We start from the raw sequence: 19,481 nt of genomic DNA, 5'->3' as shown, positions 1-19,481 counted from the left end.
AGTTGAGAGATTGTGGTTATATTGTGAAGATGAGTGGATTCTAAGTTCAGCAAACTTTCTCCCTCATCCCTAAGAGCCAAAATGAAGTGGCTTTCTTTATGGTCCTATTTCAAAAGAAGTAACTCTTCTGCTGCTCCTTAGCATTTATTGTTATATCACAAGGGTTGTTTTCCTCTCTTGCCCACTCTGATCTGTAATTCCTTTTGGGTGACTTTGCACTGTTTGATTTTTAGCTGAGATTTGAGACTTTGATATACTGTTCAATCTCTGTCTCTTTACAAGAACTTCTAGATGTTTGGCATTGCTCTGGGTGTCCCTGGAGAGTTTTGAAGGTGATGAGCTGCAGTGGTGGTCTCTGTGAGAAGGGCCCAGAGGCTGCTCCAAGCTGGACACAGCCAGCTCCAGTGGATTCACCACAGGACACAGTAGAGCCCATCAGCCATGAGTGTGGCACCTCTGTTAAACCTATTTTAAAAAGGGACAAAAAATGCTGGACAGGAAAAGGAGCAGGGGGAAAAGTGTGACAAACAGTAGAGGGAAACAGAGGTCAGAGAAGGAGGAGGAGAAAGAGGTGTCTCCTGATACCTTAGCAGATGCTGTAGCCTGAGGAGGAGCCCACACTGCAGACAAATTTTTTCCTTAAGAACAGCAGCCTTTGGGAAGAGGGTGGGCTGGAGCAAGGGGGAAGAGCAAAGAGGGAAGGGGTGGTAGAGAGGAACCCTGGTGTACTGACTGTAATGCCCATTTCCCCAGTGCTGCTCAGGAGTTGGAGGGTGGAGGAGTGTGAGGAGTGAAATGGAGTCTGGAACGAAAAGGAGGAAGGATGTTGTTTTAATATTTGTCTGTGTTTTCCTTGACAATAAATTGAAGGAGTTTTCATCTGTCAAATCTGTCTTGCCTGTGAAGGTAATTGGTAGGCAATACCTCTGCCTTTACCTCCACCCACAACTTTGCCATCCTATTTTCTCCCCCTTTCCTGCTGAAGAGGAGTGAGCAAGCAGCTAGGTGGGCATTTGGCTATTTGCTGAGGTTTCTCCAGTACTTTATGCTTGGGTCTTTATGGTTTCTCCAGTACTTTGTGGAGGGTCAAGAGGTACATACTGGTCTACCTTCTAATAACTAGAAACTTTAGCTGTGCATTATGCCACTGGTATGCTGTTAGGCACAAATATTCTGTGAAAAGCAATAGGAGCAGAGACCTAATTGATTCTTAAAAAATTATACTATGAAATAGACTTGTAGAATTTTAAATTTCAATGCATGTTATTTTATCTGGAATTTTGATTATCTCTATTGTCTCTTATCTTCCCTCCTTACTGGGTGGTCAGTCCAGTCGCCAGGCAGGGAAGGGCTGTGGGGTGAAAAAAATTAATTGTACTGTAAAGTCTCCCTGACTTCGGTGAGCTTATGGAAGCATTTACCCTATGAGAGTCTCTTTGCATGGTTGGATCTTTGATTTTAACAAGTATTTATCTTGAATTCAGTATCAAGCCAGGAGAGACATTAGGGGGTTTGCAACATGAAACAGATGGCTGTTTCTTTGGAGGAAACTAGTCTGAGAATTGAAACCCAGTCTAATTAAGCAGTTGACAGGTTGAGTCTCTCATCTTTTCTGGGCAGGCTGCAGCAAAATTAAAAATGCGAGTCCTGGAAATAGTTAATTAAAAGCATCATTTTGGCCATGCAAGTTGTTTCATTGAACTGAATGGGATTTCTCCAGTGATCAGTCACCTGTGCTGAAGTGTTTCCAGGGTTTACATTTTTCATCTGTGAAGATCTAGACTAAGGTTCCTGAAGCTCAGGGAGTCTAATTTTTGTTGACTTTGTTATATTGAAAGTCTTAAAGTCACAGTACTGAGAAATACATAAACACTTCATCCCCACAAACTTCCACAGCTTAAGGTTTTTTTTAACTACTCAGCTGCTGAGGTTCTACCCTTAACCCTAGAGAAGAACTGTTGAAGTTCTTCCCTCCTACCCTCAGATCCTGGATGTGTGGGTTTTTAAAGGGCATCTTTGTTTTTATCAGGACTTTTGTAGGCACCAGGACAGGTGAGTTATGTAGCCACTAGTTATTTCAAAGGAGGATAGTTTCAATTACTAGAAGTGCTTATAATACCCTCCAGGTTCCTCTGTATCTTCTGAGCTCAGTGAAAAGTTTGAAATCAGATAAAAACTAAGTAATTTTGTTTTGTGGAGATCTGATTCTGAAATATATCTGAAAATGTTTGTTGAGGCAGAATAAGTGTTGCTACACTTTGGGGCAAGGGCAGTCAGTTTGCTCAGAGCAGGAAGAAGTTACAGTATGGAAGGAGGATGAAAAGCATATGAACTTGTCTTTTCTGTTCTTCTTTGCCTTTAAAAAGCTCAGGTATCCATTAAAATACATCAGGTTTTATCTTCCGCATTTTGAAATCTACGAATTTAAAGTGATGACACTTGAACCTCTTCCTCCTACTTTCAGTCCTAGAAATACCTGTTGGAAGGACCTATTTCTCCTTCATGTTGCAGAAAACAGAATGACAGTAGCACTTAACATTTTCCATCTACAGGAGGAAACTTCAGCATTTCTCCCTCTCATATTATGGATGATTGTCATGGGTAAAGTGGAGATTGAGGTTTGCTGAATTATAAAATGCAGCTGTTTGATCTTGTATGTAGTGGATCAAAAAGAGCCATTTCTCATTATTTTGTGCTTTTCTCGACACATCTTCGTGCAGCTGAAATGTGCTGTTACTATGAGAACTATGGGGGAAGCCATAGGTTTTTTGTCCTTTGGCAGTATGTGTAAAATAAAAATGAAGCATTAAAATTAGGATGTGGTGGTATATATTCAAATCTCTGTAAAGGTTTTGTTTTGAATAAGTCCATTTCAAATTGTCTCTAAGAACATAAAGACACTTTAAAATGTGGTTCCTATTTACCTCTGCTCATTTCTTTTATTAAAAGTTGTTGGTTAACATTGTAATTCATAGTTTGTTGATAAAACACTTTAGAATGTTCTGCAATGCTTTCCACAGTTTAACAAAACAGAATTTAAGGCATTGCTAAAGGACTGGTATCTGTCTCTAGAGCAATGAGGGGAGAATTACTGCAAAGACATGCCTGGTTCAAGTACTCAGCCTTCTTGGTGAAGTGCTTGTATCTCTGATAGAGTTCTGATACATTTCTTCATCTCACTTGTGTTTTTATAAATGTCTCTTTCTTAGTGCTTAGTTCTTCTAAACGTGAGATGTAGGAAATGGAACAGATGTTTGTATAACTACTTATTGAGCTCATAGAAGAAATGCATAAAGTGGTATTTTCATTGTTATAATGAAACTATAATTACATTTGCTTGTGAGGTTTGAATTGGGTTCTTAACAGGAGCATGTTCAACAGGCAAAAAAATATTAAATGGCATAAAACATCATGTGATATTCGAATAATGAAAAATGTATCACTTAGCAGTGTTTGCATTATTCAGAGTTATACACATACAAGTGTCTGCTCTAATCCCTTGCCGGTGTGTTGTCTTGGTAACCAGCTACCTGCACACCTGCTCAGCTTCTGCAAGTGAGGGAAAATGGATGGTTATTGGCCACAAATATATTGAAATGGAATATAAAAATCCAGCAGAATGTTAATATTTAATAAGGCTGTGCCTTCAAACTTCAGTGTTCTAGCTAGTCTCTAGCCGCAAGTTTTATACCTGAACAAAAAGAGATTTGACATCATTTGTGTTCTTTCTGTAAAGCAGGGAGAAGTCAAATTCAAATTTGTACCCAAAGATCCTATAACACAAAGAAGAATGTAAGCAGTATGTATATTAAAAACAGTGTTATTCTAGTGAGAGTCTATTTTCTATTGAGTAGCTGCTTTGGAGTACTTAATAACTGTCGAAGAATTAATCACTTTTCTGAAAACTTCCTGTTTGCCACTGAACTGAGCTATCAGTTCCATACAGGTACGTGGACCTGAAAACCAGAAATGGGTGGCAGGGGACTGGGGAGAGGAGGGCAGGTAGACAAAGTGCTGTTAGTATTGGACCTGAAAATACCCTCTGCTGTGCCTGAACTTCATTGGCAGAGTTTTACCTTAACTTGAAATAATTTGTCCAGCTTGCTTTATAATTACAACCTTCTACTGAGCATGAAATGGAACATAACACTGGGATTTTTAAGAGCTGGTAAAGAAGGCATAAAGGCTCGTATGGGTATTTTTATTTTTCAACTCCAACGTTATGAATCACTTCTCAAAAAATGAGATTTTTGACTAACTAGTATTTTGTAACTATACCTGGAAAAATCTAAAGCAAAAAGCTGAGTAAAATATGTAAATGAAACATAAGAATAGGGACCAAACCAGGGGTTTTTTTGGCACAGGGGTGCCTGGTGCACAACTGGAGCTAGAAATAAGCCAGAATGGTTATGGGACTGGTGCATGTATGATGCATGAGCCTGTGTGCAAACTGATGCTGTCCCACTAAGAAATGTCTTCCCAGTGCATGGGCAGAATGAGCCTGCCCTTGCCTACTGCTGCAGTTGTGAACCTTTGCTGAGAGGTGTCTCTCTATACAGATATATGTATAGTCGGAGATGACAAAGAAAAAATTATAATCCCAAGAAGGACAACTACTTGATGTTAACCAGATGCATATTTAGCAGATTGTCTCCTGGGTAGGATAATGCATGTCACTCCAGCATTTCTTGTCAAGAATGTTCTTGGCATCCATTTGCATGGTGTTACCTGAATCACAAAATGGGCCCCATTGCTTTAGAGGGATTTTTACTTGTAGTATAAAAATTGGATGTGTTTTGCCTTTGTTGTTTTTTTAATTATTGTTTTTTTAATTTTTTTTTTAATTCTAAAATGTTAAGGATTGGGAAATTAGAATATATATGGAGTTAGAAGCCCAGCTTTTTTAAAAAAGGCAACCTGAACCTGTATTGATGTTAAGGTGCAAGTGGGTTTATTCTAAAAACTACCCTGGTGCTCCTTTAAAAATGCCCTTTACATCAGTCCTTTTTATAATGCAGGGTCTTACATATATTTGTGATACAAAAAGTTGAACTGTGTGATCTGGTAAGGTGGAGTTCAGCCTTTAAAAAAAAAAAAGGCAGAAAGTCTTTATTCTAAATAACATGTAAAATATCTTGAGTTCAAAAGCTGGTTTTAATCTTTTTGTTTCTGCTCATGTTTCAGTAGCCTTGACAGCATGCTACATTCTGCCCACACAGAGGAAGGATGCTTCCTTGTCCTAATGTGTAGATCCCATTGCACAAGACACATGGCAAAAACAAATGAATCACCACAGGAAGAGTTTCAAACTTAGCTATATTTACTCCTGTGCTTACTCAGAAGTTGATCTAAGATGAACTGGGCCTCTTTTTAGAATCATGTGTATGGATATGTGTGTAATTTATATACATAAAATATAAAAATGGAGTCTGCTAGATTTCTCATTAGCTCCTCTTACTTAACAGCTAATAAGCTGTTAGGTTAACCATTAGTAAAAGTCTCTAAGGGTAAATTTGATGCTATTGTATTGGCAGTTCTGAAGGCTGGAGGTCACAATAGTTTTATATGAATTATGATTTGCTTTTGTTTTGTAATTCTCTTACACTGTAGGAATATACTTTGCCTTGCTTTTGGCATCAGCATGATAAACTTGGGCAAGTGAAAGGACAGTGGTGATTGTGTTTTACTTTATAGGTTGTGTAACAAGCCCAGAGATTTTGCCAATTCAGATTTACACCTCAGGATGAAAGTGGTTTTACTTTCACAGTAACGTGAACCTAATAAATTGATAACATTTTGAAGTGTAAATCTAAATTCTGTGTTTCAGGAGTATGAGAAAGGATTGCTCTCTCTGTTAGACTGGTTATTCCCTCTCAGCCGTGTGGGAAGGGTGTGTGCAACACTGAATCTAGTTAAAATTGCATGCTCACTTACCCTGCTCCCCTCTGCTCAGCCCTGGTGAGGCACTGCAGGAGGGTTGTGTTTAGTGCTGTGTCTCACTCCCGGAGAGTGGAGTGTGTCCTGCAAAGCACCATGGAGAGGATCAAAGGTGTAGGAGCATCTGACACACAAGAAGAGGCTGAGAGAGCTGGGGGCTCAGACTGGAGAAGGGAAGCTCAGGGCAATCTTATCCACTTGTGTCATGGCCTGATGGGGAGGTGAGTAAAGAAGATGATGCCAGGCTCTTCTCAGTGTGCCCAGTGACAGGATGGGAGGCAGTGGGCACTAACCGAAATAAGGGAAAATCTGAATGAAGTAGAGATTTATTCTTTTTAGGGTGGCTGAGCTGCCCAGAGGGTTTGTGACATCTCTGCCCTTGGAGATACTTAAAACCTGATTGGATGCAGCACAGAGCAACCTACTGTGGTTGGCCCTCCTTTGAGTAGGGGGTTGGACCAGATGACTTCCAGAGCTCCTTCTAACATGAATGCTTTTGTTAAATTAATCAGAAAGAAATTGTCAATTGTTTATATGTTCTCTTTACTCTTTCATCCTGACTGATGGTGGACACATGTGGAGTGATAGAATGTGAGAAAATAAAGATAGTGCAGAAGGCAATCTCACACCTGAGGAGTTGCAGCTGCACTAATCACCAAAGATTAGGAACAGGCCTGCCCTTAATAGCCCACAGCTGTGTCCAGCAAGAAGACGAGTGCTACAAAAGAGTGGGTTAGCTGGGTGAGGAGAGAGCTGGAGTTTGTTGGCTGTGCTGTGAGGAAGCAGGAGTCAGTGCTGTGAGGAGATGGCCATGAGAAATCACCAAGAAGGTATGGAACTTTTGCAACAAGATGACAACAGACACACTCAATGTAACCCTGGCATCCAGAAGTTATGTTTAAAGGCATATGTTGTGCATCAAACAAATGATTTTTTTCAGCATGTTGTGGATAGTGCACTTAAATTCTAGGGTCCTTTGATTCCTAAAAGCTGAGTATATGCTTGTTTCATTGAGAGCTTCAGAAATTAGTCTGTGCAGCACACTGACATGCTGCACAGGCACATGGCTGCGTGCAGAAAGCACAGCAGCGTTGTATGGGTGACTTCGAGCACAGGCACGTGTCTACCCTTGGGAAATTCTAGTTATTCTCACCGAGGACATGACAAATTCCCATCCAACAGCACTCTGCCTGTTGCTGGGTAAAGTAGGCAAGGCAGGGTTTTAGAGACTGCCAGCCCCATGATCAGCACAAAGGGGTTTTTTCCTACATTCTGTTGAACTATTTCTGCCTGCAACTATAATTAAAATATGAAAGCTTTTAGAATTGTATGTTGCTCATAAACTGCAGACGTCAAGAGTCAGATCAGAAGGTAAACAGTTAAATAAAAAGGGTAATTATTAAGGTCTGTATTTCAGAACCAGCCTCTGCTGTTTCATCTTGAGCCTGTAATCAGCAGCAGCTGTGAGGGAGAGGGAATATGAACATTATTATTTTAGTGTAAAAACCTAGTTCTGAATAAACCCTTTCTTGCAGATGTGTTTCTGGGCACCAACAGAAAATCTCATTGTGAAGACTTAATACCATTTTAGTATGCAATATTGTCATTGACAGTGCACTCTGGAAAGGAGCAATCTGCTTCAGGAAGGGTAAAGTGCTTTTCAGTCTAAAAGCAAACAAAAAAAGCCCAATCAACAAAATAAAACAGAAGCCAAAGGCCAAAACAGAAGTCATGGGTATAGTGTCTGAAATTCTGCACAGGACAGAAAGTAAGTTTTTTCTAAGATGGATATTAGGTGTGTATCTTCAAGAGGAATGTATATTTTTACAGTGGTGCTCTTTGAAGTTCCAGTGTACATGTAGAAATGACTGGCAGCTCCAGGTGGACATCTTTGGCAAATTAAAATTAATTTGCTTCCCACAAGTCATCACATTGTTGGGTATTCCTGTGCAGATCTATTTAGATTTTAAAGAACACTGACATTATTTGAGTGTTTTGATGGATCTCCTTCTGGACTTGTGATCATATAAACCTCTAGAAGTAACTTAAGGTTCACTTTGTTCCAAAAGAGAACTTCTGAAGAGATGCAGAATGGGGGAAAGGGTATGGGTATTATTTTGGTCTCTTATTAGGTCTTTGGTCTTCAGCTATTTTTGAGACATGAGGAAGTGCTAGTGATTATTCACAGGTTCTGTATGCACAGTGCAGGGACAGCTTTATCTTTAAAGCAGTTGTAAACCATGCTGTAACACAGAGCCTTTCTGAAACAGTGAAGTCTAAACTTATTTTCTTAAATACATTTTAATATATGTGATAATACTTGTATTAATCAAAACTCCAAAGATGAAATTTGGTGGCTGTGCATGGAAAACTGAGATATGGGAAGGAGTGGAACAGTCAGCATGCTGTAATTTTGGTCAGTGATTGCAGACAGTGATGCAGTTGTGAAGGTCAGGTTCAACAGAACTGCCTCCATACCAATTTTCTATTGGAGTAATTGATGTAAGGGAAGTAAGATTAGCCTTCAACTTTTGTGTGATGTGGGCAGCATATTTAAGCATGTATTTGTGTTTCTTCCTGTTACCAAGATATTGGCAAGATAGGTGATAAGCACCAAATTAGAGCAATTTTCAATGATGGCTCTATATCAGCTGATTGCTGCACTGGAGTGGCACATCCCATTAGCTGTGCAGCTGTCCTCTGCTCCCTCCTGACTGAAAGCTCCTCTGCTGCTGGGATCTGCCACCCCACATCTGACACTCAAGGGTGAGCCTGGTGGGTTGTTAGTAATCTCCTGATCTTATGGATGCATTAGATGTACTGGCCTTATTTCTTCTCCATTTCCAGTTACTTAAATTTGACATTACTGCCTGAAGAATGTTTATTTTCTTTAAGGAGAAATGCTTTTGAAAAAGAGTTGGTTTTTTTTTTTTTTTTTTTTTAAAGATGAGGTCATCAGGGAAAATAGCATTGCTCCTATTTTATTGTACTGATAAGCTTTATATATATTTTCTTTGTTCATCACTGTGGTAAATTTGTTAGGATTAAAAATGTAATTATCAGTACAATCTGTAAAAGAAAAAAATGACAGTTATGAGTTTGTGCGAGTTCGTGAGCAAAGTCTGAGTGAAATGTTAAAGGTGGAAAATTTTTAACTGCTGAATCTCAAAGGTCAATGGTTTGATTTTGGGACCAAGCTAAACTTTGATTTTAATGTTCTACCTTGTAACCACACAGCACAGCTGAAACCTTTGAGTTGGTCTACTTATTTTACTGTAGTTTTGTTCTTCTCTGCACTGCTTTTCTCTCCATGACTACTTGGAAAATGGTTGATATAAATCACTGGTCATGCAATAGAAGCAAAAATGGTACTTTCAGATTAAATTTAAATGTTTCAAATAGGCCATTGTTTGTGGAAGCTCTGCACCTTTAAGTCACTCAGTTATAAAAGTTAGTTATATTGATTCTCAATTAGCATTTTTATGGGATATGCAGGGATATTAGCAGACCTTGAGAAAGCATGAAACAATCTCCCCCCCTTTCAGATTAGCATATAGTTAAAATCTAATTAAGGCAGTAGCCATTATACAGGGTCATAATTTACAATTTAAAACAATTGCCTGGTAAAATAACTAAATATGCATTAAAAGAAACAAAAAAAAAAACCTTAGGAATTCATGACCTTTTAAAATTGGAGTAATCAATCCAGACTTGTTTTCCACTTTAATGAATCCTGGCACCTCAGGTTTAAATGCCAAATGGTGTTTCTTTTCTCCCCTGTGGGTCTGAGGACATTTGTTGTAGAAGTTAAGCAGAATGACAGCTGGATTGTCTGATGGGCAGAACTCCTGATTATCCTGTTTTTACTTTCCTCCATAAGAAGTTGCTAACAGAAATTCACTTGGCTGCAGGGTAGAGTTAATTTGTCACAGGTATTGGGCTGATGTAACAGCAGTGGAAGGCAGTAGAATAGGGAGGGATTTTTCTATGTGGGTTTTTTTTGACTTGAAGATGTCAAACTTCTTTACTTTTCCAGTAAAGAAGTTCTATCTTAATGCAGTGAAATTTTTAGTAGTTGTGCTGTCTTTGAAAAAGCATGTTCACAGCTAAATATTTGAACAAAGAGAAAATGAGATTTTTTTCCTTATGTTTCTGTATTTGCATGGTCAAATATGTCAATGCTGTTGAAAATAGTTTTGCTTATGAAACAGTGTATCAAAAGATCTGCTATTAATTAAGTAATACTCTGAGAGGAAATAGAAAACTTGGGGTTTCGGTTGTATCCCAGATAGAAAATCACATTTTATTTTTCAGGATGTAAATTATCCAGGTCTCATCCTCAAGGTGCTTTTCCCCTCAATTTGAGTAGTCTAATACTATAGTCAAAATTTCCTTGTGAATTTTTGTAGTTGGCACTGCACCTTTGGGGATCCCAGCATAAGGAGGCAGCAAAAGGACAAATGAACAGTAAATATTACTTCAGAATGGAATAAGACAAAGCAAAATATGTAGTTTGATACTGGCTTGCATTTATTTGGAATTCCAATTCACTATACACCTCAATTAGGAAAGAAAATCTTTCTTTTCAAGAAGTATCTCAAAGAGCAAGATTAATTCTTGCACGAGGGTAGCCTTTACAAGTTTTGGTAGCACATGAAATATTTCCCTAAGTTTGCTTTTATTTTTTGCTTCTTAACATCTGTGTTCTTGATGGTAATTCTGTAAGACAGAACCGGAAGCTGGCATGCCTTCCCACAGCTTGATATAAATCTCCTCTGATACAAAATGAGTTGAGCTGGAGAGAACTTAAATGCTAATGCTGCAGACAGCAGGCAACCTGCTGTTTAGTATCACAAAGTTTTAACTTTGGCTTACTCCCACATCTTCCTCGTTCCAGTATGAGTTAAACTGCCACCTTACCATGGCTGATGACAAAAAGCTGTCCTTATCTGTAAACAAAGTAATTGTATGATCAGAAGACTCACAATAATGAGCATTGCACAAAGTTTTACATACCACAGTGCAGGCTTCAGTCAGCTAATGAATAATCCCAGTCATACTTAAAGGTATATAAAAATATCAAATACGTTTGGCAATTGGGTATGAATATTGCATGGGTATGACATTCTGTCTTTAGAATAAACATTTTTTTTTCTCAGCCTCATAACCTGTATACTGGAAGAATGTATTTGATCTGTAGTACTGGATATTTTATGACATAATTCTTTTCTACAATATATACAATTCTTTTCATTAATTACTTTTAATTTTAAAATAAGGGCCTTTCAATGATAAGGTATCACAGCTTCCTTCCTTTCTCCTCTATATGAACTTTGATGTAACAAACTGAATGAACTAAATAACAAGGAGTCTTTCATTTAGCCTTTTAGAGGCTAAAATGTTCTAAGTTTTTCTCCTTTACATCTGATCAGGAGAAGAACATTTTTATGTCTACCTTTTTGCTACAAATCTGATCCTGCTAAATACTTCAGCTTCTTAAACTTTGCAGGATGTAGATGATTGGCTATGTTAGGAGGATTCATGAGAAATGTTTCTTAGTTGGGGCAGGTGTAGTTCATCCACAGTGGGCTGCCTTGTGTCCCTTCCTCCTGTGGAATGGGGGGATGTAATCCTGATCTGTCTCCACAGTATCTGGAAGAAAATGCTGAAATCAGGCACTGCTCTGGTGAATGTCAGACCTTGTGATGGGGAAGATGAAAGGCTAAAGGAACGTGAAGCTCTGCCTCATAGCCAGTGGGGTGTTTTGCAGCTCTTGGTTGGAAGCTGTTGTTTCTTGGTTTACTGCACAAAGCAGGTACAGACTGACACTAAAAAATATTGCCTGTGTGCTTGCTCTCAGTCTGTATTTCTTTGTTGCCTTTATCACTTGAGATGCTAATTCATCTGTAAGGCTGTACTAATTAGGTATTAAGTTTTCCATCCCCTCTTCCCTACAGCAAATTTTTCATCGACTGTTTCTAAATCCTATTGTTTAGAGCCTATGAATTTATGTGGGGTTATGTGCTGGGCAGAGCCCATCATGTGATGATCATGTGCTTGAAGGGAAGGTGCTCAAATCTGACCCTGAGCAGGGTGAGGAAGGTCCATCTCTTGCAAGAAGGAGGTTCTTTAAATGCATTGGGAATTCTGTGGTGTGCTTCTTAGTTGATTTAGAGGAGTTACTTATAACCCCGGGCTAAACTAGTTGCAAAGCTGATTTATTTATATTTCTGTTATTCATCTGATGGGGAACTAATTTTATATTAAAATTAAATCCTTGGTTTACATTGGGAGATTGAGAAATGAAAAGTTTTGAAAGTATAATGAGAACCTCCTTGTCTGTTCTTTCTTTCCTTCTTTTTTGGGTATTACATTAGTGAGATGCATTGAGTGCTAATTTTTTTCAATTATTTTGACTATTGTTCAGGTTTTATTTTTCTGAAGGTGGCCCTGCATCCTGTGTAGCTGTAATTTTGGCTAAGTTTTTCTGACATGTTGGTATTTGTCTCCTAGCAAAAGTCTCACCTGGGGAAAAGAAGCTTCTCTACTTGGTGCTGATTTTAATCACAGAATGTCAGAGTAAGCTGAGTTGGAGGGGACCCACAAGGATCATCTAGTCCAATTCCTGGGCCTGCACAGGACCCTCTCCAAGAGCCATGTCATGGGGCTGAGAGTAGCTGCTATTCTGAAATATTAGAGAAAGGGTAAGAGTTTCTCAGTGAAAATCTCAGTAAAGTACCCTGTTCTGTGATTGACAATTTCTTGCAAATAAGGAAAAGTGTTTGTGTCCTTTCCTGTGGCATACATTAATGGGTTGCTGTAAATGTTTTAAACCAAGATGAGTTTTATGGTTGAAATTTTAAACGATTAAGTGTGCTATACATATAGACAGTGTCAGAGGGTTTTTAGCATGATAGTTGCTGTGGTTTAATAAATGGATTTGAGCAAATAAATTTGTTTGGACTTGGTGGGCCTGCTTTCAGCATGTGGGATAAGGAGGTGCAGCTTCATGTGTTGTTGTTGCAAGCACTGGAAGCAGTTTTAAGAAACTGCAGTGAGGATGCGATTAACCACAGAAAGATTTAAAGAAAAATATCTGTGCAGTTTTCTAATTGCAGATATAAGAGTTTTGCTAATCTGTCTGCACAGATTACTACATTGGATGACTGGAATGGAACTGTTGTCTATTTTCATTTCCTCTTTGATATTATCTGCAAAATGGGAGATACAGTTAACTTTTTTCATTGTTAATATACAATATTTGTGTTCTTTCTCTGGCAATCTTCCATATTAGTTGTTAATGTGCCAGTTTAGGTATTTAAAAATAGTTTTCCTTATGTTGGAAATGATGGATACATGATGCATTTGAATATTCAAACAGTGGTATTTTCCTTCTATTTATAACCTTTCTTTGGTCATTGGATCCTTGTTCTGAATATATTTATTTATTTTTGAGATGTTTGTAAAGAACACCTCCAGAGATTGTTAACATTTGTCAGCTCTTGGAATGACAGCTCCAGTCACTACAGAAGACAAGTAATTTTCCTCTTGAAGAAAAGGGATGCTAATCTCCACCTACAGTAACATGTTTTGAGAAACATAATGCACTAAGAAAATGTACCAATTACTTGGCTGAAAATTGCTTCCCTTCTGCAAAATAGACAATCATAACATTTTTGGACTTTTTTTTACTAGTTTCATAACATAACTCCCTCTTTTACAAAGTTGGGAACATGAAGTTTTAGAGCAGAATGGTATTCCCTCAGGTATGAGAGCAGCATTGTGCTGTGGCATTTCAGTTCTGAATCATGTCCAGGCTCTGTAGCTGGAAAACAAATAGGATTTGATTTATTAGGAAAATTAAGTACATATATGCTCCCATGTGTTTTACTTACACAGCCAAAGAGTGATTCTTACTCCCTTGTCCAGGATGGGAAGTTATTTTTTAGGTGTGGTTTCTTAACTAGCTTTCAGAAGCACATTACTGATTCGCACCTGCAAGTCATGTAGAGGCTGTAGGTGGAAATCATATGTATGTGCATGAATGAGCGTATGTCTCAATATAATTATTGGTGTATATTAAGCTAAAAGACTGACAAAAATGGCAATTATATTAATAAAGTTGCTTAATTGCATATCGTGAAATTTTTAATTTACTGAAACGTATTGAAACTATCACTGACCTAATGAAGATTGTGCCCTTTTATGTCTATTGTTTTCTGTTTAAATCAGCAGGAGTATATTAAAGCAAACTGCTTAATTGTTGAGAAATTAGATTATTTGGGATATAGAAGGAAAACAATAAGATGGTAATATAAAAATTGTCTCTATTTAATAAGCAGTTAGACAAAGCTATATTTTTTTAAGATGTTTTGTGCCACAGGCTTATGACATTAGCAAATGAGTCATATCAAGTCACTTTACTTGAAAAGATTTCTAATATTTCAGCTGGAAGCCATTTGCAGTTGTGTCTTCTGAAAATAAAGAACTCTGTTGCTTTCATTCCCAGCCTCGTGGGACTCCAATGGGGCAGAAAGGTATGCAGTAAGTGAGTGGCCTTTAAGGGCAAGGAGGAATAAAGGAGATAAAAGGCTTAATTACAGCTCATTCTGAAGGTATGTCCTTAAACTACGACAGTGGATTTTTGAAATGTAAACAGGATAGCTGGAGCTGCATCCGGCCCCTTTCCTGCTCAGTGCTCCATCCCATCCCACCACTGTGCTTTCCTGGTGCTCAGACCCACCCATGAAAAATGTCCCTCCTGTGCCCTGCTGCCATCACTTGTGTAGCCTTGTCTCCAGCTCCTTGTGAGCCCTCGCTCTGTTAGCAGCACAGGTGTTAGCTGCTGCTGCCCTCTGTGAGGGAGCTGGCAAAAGGAATTGCTGAAGTAGAAGGAGATCAGAAAAGTTTGGGATGAAGTTCAAGTCCTGCGTGGAGTTGCCAGAACAACAGGTTTCTGGTAGGATAGAACAGAGGCAACTAGGAAACAAGTCATGCTAGCTTAAAGGCTGGAACATCTGTTCAATGGCTTAGAAAAAGTTTAATGTTCGACTTCACTAATGGCACTAAAACTTGCTATCGTTAATGTGAATGATGGAGTGACTCACTTCAATGTCTGAGTTTTGAGAGGGATGATTCCAGCTGGAGCTCTGCAACTGCTGCACTTGAAGTCATAGCATATTGCTGGAGAATTCCAGCAGGACAAAACCTATTTTGAGGTGTGTTGTTATGCATGGCTTTTGGCATCTGACTAATCCAGTTCTATTTTTTGTTACTGGCTCTGGTTATTGCCTGTATTGGTACTGTGTACTAGTGCTTAACTCCATCATAAGAACTAAAGCATCTCAAATGTTAAAGTTTTATTTAAATCCTCTTGTACTTGGCTTGTACATGGGGAAATACACAGCCTAAGTAAAGACTTTGTGTAAGGAGGATTGTTGTATTAAATGTAAGCCTGGAAATCCAATTAACTGCTCAACAATCTGAATTTTTTTTCCAAAAACACTGGTTTTTTGGTTTGTTTTTTTTTTTTTTTTTGCCCCGCTCTGAGCGATTTTCATCATCCCTCTCTTACTTTTAAGCTAGTTGTATCTTTGGAAAAGTAATAAAAGCTTATTTCCTTTGTAACTTGGTTTGTATACTCATGGCTGTCACATTAATCTGGTGTTAGTATTAGATTTTAATGAAAGGCTCTACATAGTAAGAAGAAAGAGCCTTGCTGATATTATAGTGTATTTCATATAATTTAATTTTTTTTCTAATATTTATGCTTTTGGTATATTGTGAGTGATATTGGACTTTGCCAAACATCTTTTATAAAAAAAAGCAACCAAACAAAACCCCAAATACAGGAGTTATGTTGAAGCAATACTGAGACAGTGACAAAAGAGAAATTCTCAAAGGGTAGAAATCTGCAAAGTGCTTCTCTTTTGCCTGGCTTTGAAATTCAGGGAAAGGAAGTGAACATTAACAGTGAACTAATGTTTCTTATTAGCAATTGCATTTTCCATTAACAGTTTCTGTACTGAAGTTTTGTGTATTTTGTGGAGTTAAGATAACATGGCATTTGAGACTGGATTGTGGGGGCGTGGGTGTTAGAATCCCCTGGGAAGGTTTCTATGGGGCATGTTTGTATAATTGACTACTATAGGTGGGCTAGAGGCAATCCAATGGCTTTCTGCATCTTGGTAAACAAATTAATCAGTTCAGGTTGCTTCCCACCTATGGAGCTAAGTTTTCTGTCATCTCATGGTTGAGATGACAGCTACATCTTATTGGGTGAGGCAATCATGAAAAAGAATATGGCTTAGATAGTGCTACTTCAAACAAACAAGGAATTCCTATATCCTGTGCTCTTGCAGGCAAGAAAAATTTGCCTATTAGTAATTCCTAACAGTTATTGCTGTTGCCTTATTTGTTATCCATCATATAATCTCTCATGGTTTTTTTCTAAATTATAGTATTATAGTTTTAATGAGAAAAAGGGGGAACCCTTCCTCCCTTCCTAAAGAACTGTTAGGAGCAGTATCTTTAATACATAAACTTGATTTAATATGTATTATTGGGGAAGGGAAAAAACAAGAAGAAATTTGGTTTTCTATAGAATTTCCTGTGCCCACCAGTTCACAAATCTAAACCCTGCCATTACTGGATGCTCAAATCTAATATGGCTCCTGAAGATCTTTGTTTTAACATTGCTGCTTATACTTGCCACCCCAAATTCCACTGAAGCCTTTTTTCAGTACAGCACCTTTGGAAATTGAGATAAAGGTGTTAGGTAAATTTAGGCCATGTGCAGAGTAATAGGCTTGTGATACCCTGAGACTGGATACTGCAATAATTGCAGAGGCTTTTTTCCTACTCACCAGGACCTTTCCTACTCATCAGGACCTACTCACTAGGCTGGATCTTGATCTAGTACAGGCTTACAAAAAAATGAGCTTGGGCATGCACCACGGATACCCAACAGGAGAGAACAATGACCTTTGCTATGAATTCTCAATGATTTAGTTCATTACTAAGAAAATGAAGTGTGGATTTCTGTGCGTACACATCCATAGGTGTACTCTGTCTAGTTGGTGTGGGATTTATGGGTATTTGTAAAGTGTATGTGTGCTTTTTCTGTTAAAAAAAGGTGTTTTGTGATATCTCTCACTGCTTACAGGCTCTTGTCACTGTCTTTATAGACATTGGTTTCTGACCTTGGGAAGTTTGAGATAAAAAACCCCACTAAGTCATAATTAACTACAGCCTCAATAAGTTCTACCTGTTTCTAAAAGTCAACAGCAGAGATAATTTTTTTTTTTTTTTAAACAGTATTAAGGTCATTTGAGCAGGATTTTTTGGGATTTAGCTTCTTGGAAGTGTCAAGGTTTAAAAAGAAACCAAACAACAAAACAACAAGTTCTAATTTTCTTTCCTTTTATCTTTTTTGACAACAAGAATTGAAGATTCATTGTTTAGTTTTTCTAACATACTTTCATAAGAATTTAAATCCAAATACAATTGAATATATTCTTGAGAGATTTACTTTTGAATTATATTTTCAGTTTTGGAGGTCTCAATACTCTTTGCAAAGTGACTGATCTGATCTGTTCCAATTTCATTGCAAAATATTTCTAGTTGCTTACATTTGAGAGTGCACACTACATGTAGTTTTTTGCCTGAAAAAGAAAAGTGGAATTCTTGTATGTCAGGGAGGAAGGATGGGGTGAAAGTGTCACAGATATAGTTTGTGTGTCTCCTTTCTTGGAGATAAAGAACTGCTTTGGTTTATCAGAAGCAGATCCAGCTTGGGTCAGGAGGCACTGCTGTCACAGCTGAGATTTACATTTGCATTTTCCAGATGGTGTTTTGCTTTCTGGGGTTCTTATTGTTAAAATTTAGTTTGGTAGCTAAGAATGATGCTGATTAGGATGCTTTGAGTTAGTGGTTGTTGGGATGGGAATGTGGCTTTTATCTCCTCTGGGAACTTGCTATGACAGTCAATGTAGTGTTGTAAAAAAAATGGCATAATGACGATGAAACATGTATTTTTAGTAACACCAGAACATATTGATATCTACCTCATGATTGCTGGGGTAATGTGGGGAGAGAAGAGAAAAAAGCAGCAGTCTTCTGCCCATCTTAAATTTCTAAATGCCATACAAGATATGCAAGAAATAAAGAGGAAGAACTGTCAAAGTTCCACGCTATGAAAAATCTGGTAAAGTGATTCTGGGGCTTGAATATTTATGTTGCCTTATTAACAGGAGTGACATTAGTTTGTCAAGGTTGTACATGCTCGGAGGTCCAGACTGCCACTTAATTTGAGCATGGAAATCATTATAGGTGGAAGAGAGAATTAACTGTGATCTTCTCACGTAGCTAGCATGATTACTGTCAATGAGTAGAAAGAAGAAGAAAGAGATTACTGTTTTATTGGCTGATCCTGATGAATGTCATCCCATTTAGAGAAATGGGTAAAATATTCCTGTGGAAGAAAACATTGACAGAATTTTCAGTGAAGATGGTGAATTTTCACAAAGATAGAAAAAAAGTAAGAGAATGGAAGAAGATGATCAGGGAATTCCAGACAATTTACCTAACTTAAGTTCAAGTAAAGTGCTGGAGCTTACAATCTTTGACAAAATTAAATAAAACCAACCCATACGTGACATCTTGGCTGAGGGCAACTCTTTTCAAACCAGTCTAATTTAATTTTATAAAAATGCTTTTTAGAGTCAGAGAGGCTGTAGATGAGATGCAACTTGCCTTTAACGCCTGGACAATTTGTTTTGGTTTTTTGCATGCTGCACTTTTAAGGAAAAAAAAATGCGTTTTGGATGAAACAGCTGCAAACTGAATCTACCAGTAGTTAGGAGTCTGTGCAGACTGATAGTGTGAAGTATGTGCTATTGAATAGGGGACTGGAGGGTTTAGTTTGGGTCTGCTTGGCATACTTGTTTATTTGGAAGGTAGCCATGAGAAGGAAACAGCAAGAAGTTTGGAGGTCAGGATTAGGATAAACATGCTGGAGCAACAGTCTACAAAAAGTTGGGAGAAATTTAGTAAGGACTTGTGCAGTGTGCTATCCTTTGGAACAAGTAGCTGCACAATCACAAGGTGAAGGAATACTTGCTTAGAAAATAATGAAGAATAGCTTATGGTAGCTGTATTGGATACAGTTACCCTAAATGTGAACCCACACTGTTCTACTGTGTAAAATAATTTATAAATAGCATTACAATATGTTATGTATAATACAATCTTGGCAGAGCTTCTGTGTCATGTTTGGGGCACTGAATTTAAAGAAAAGTGGGATAAAAAACGGAATCAAGCAAATAAGAAAAGTAGAGGGAAGAAAGAACAGTTACAAGGCCTACTGAGAGCAGGAGAAAAGTTAATTTGCATCGAGAGAGATTCAGGTTAGATGTTAGGAAATTACTTTTTTGAAAGTGGCTGAGGTAGGTGACCTCATCTAATGCCTGGGGAATGTTGTGGAGATTCTGCTGCTGGGCGCCTCAGAGAAGCTGTGTGGATGTCTGTAGCAGAAGTGATTACCA

This window comes from Ammospiza caudacuta, chromosome 5 (genome assembly GCF_027887145.1).
Source record: "Ammospiza caudacuta isolate bAmmCau1 chromosome 5, bAmmCau1.pri, whole genome shotgun sequence".
Classification (NCBI taxonomy): Eukaryota; Metazoa; Chordata; class Aves; order Passeriformes; family Passerellidae; genus Ammospiza; species Ammospiza caudacuta.
Note: the sequence above shows the minus strand (reverse complement) of the source record.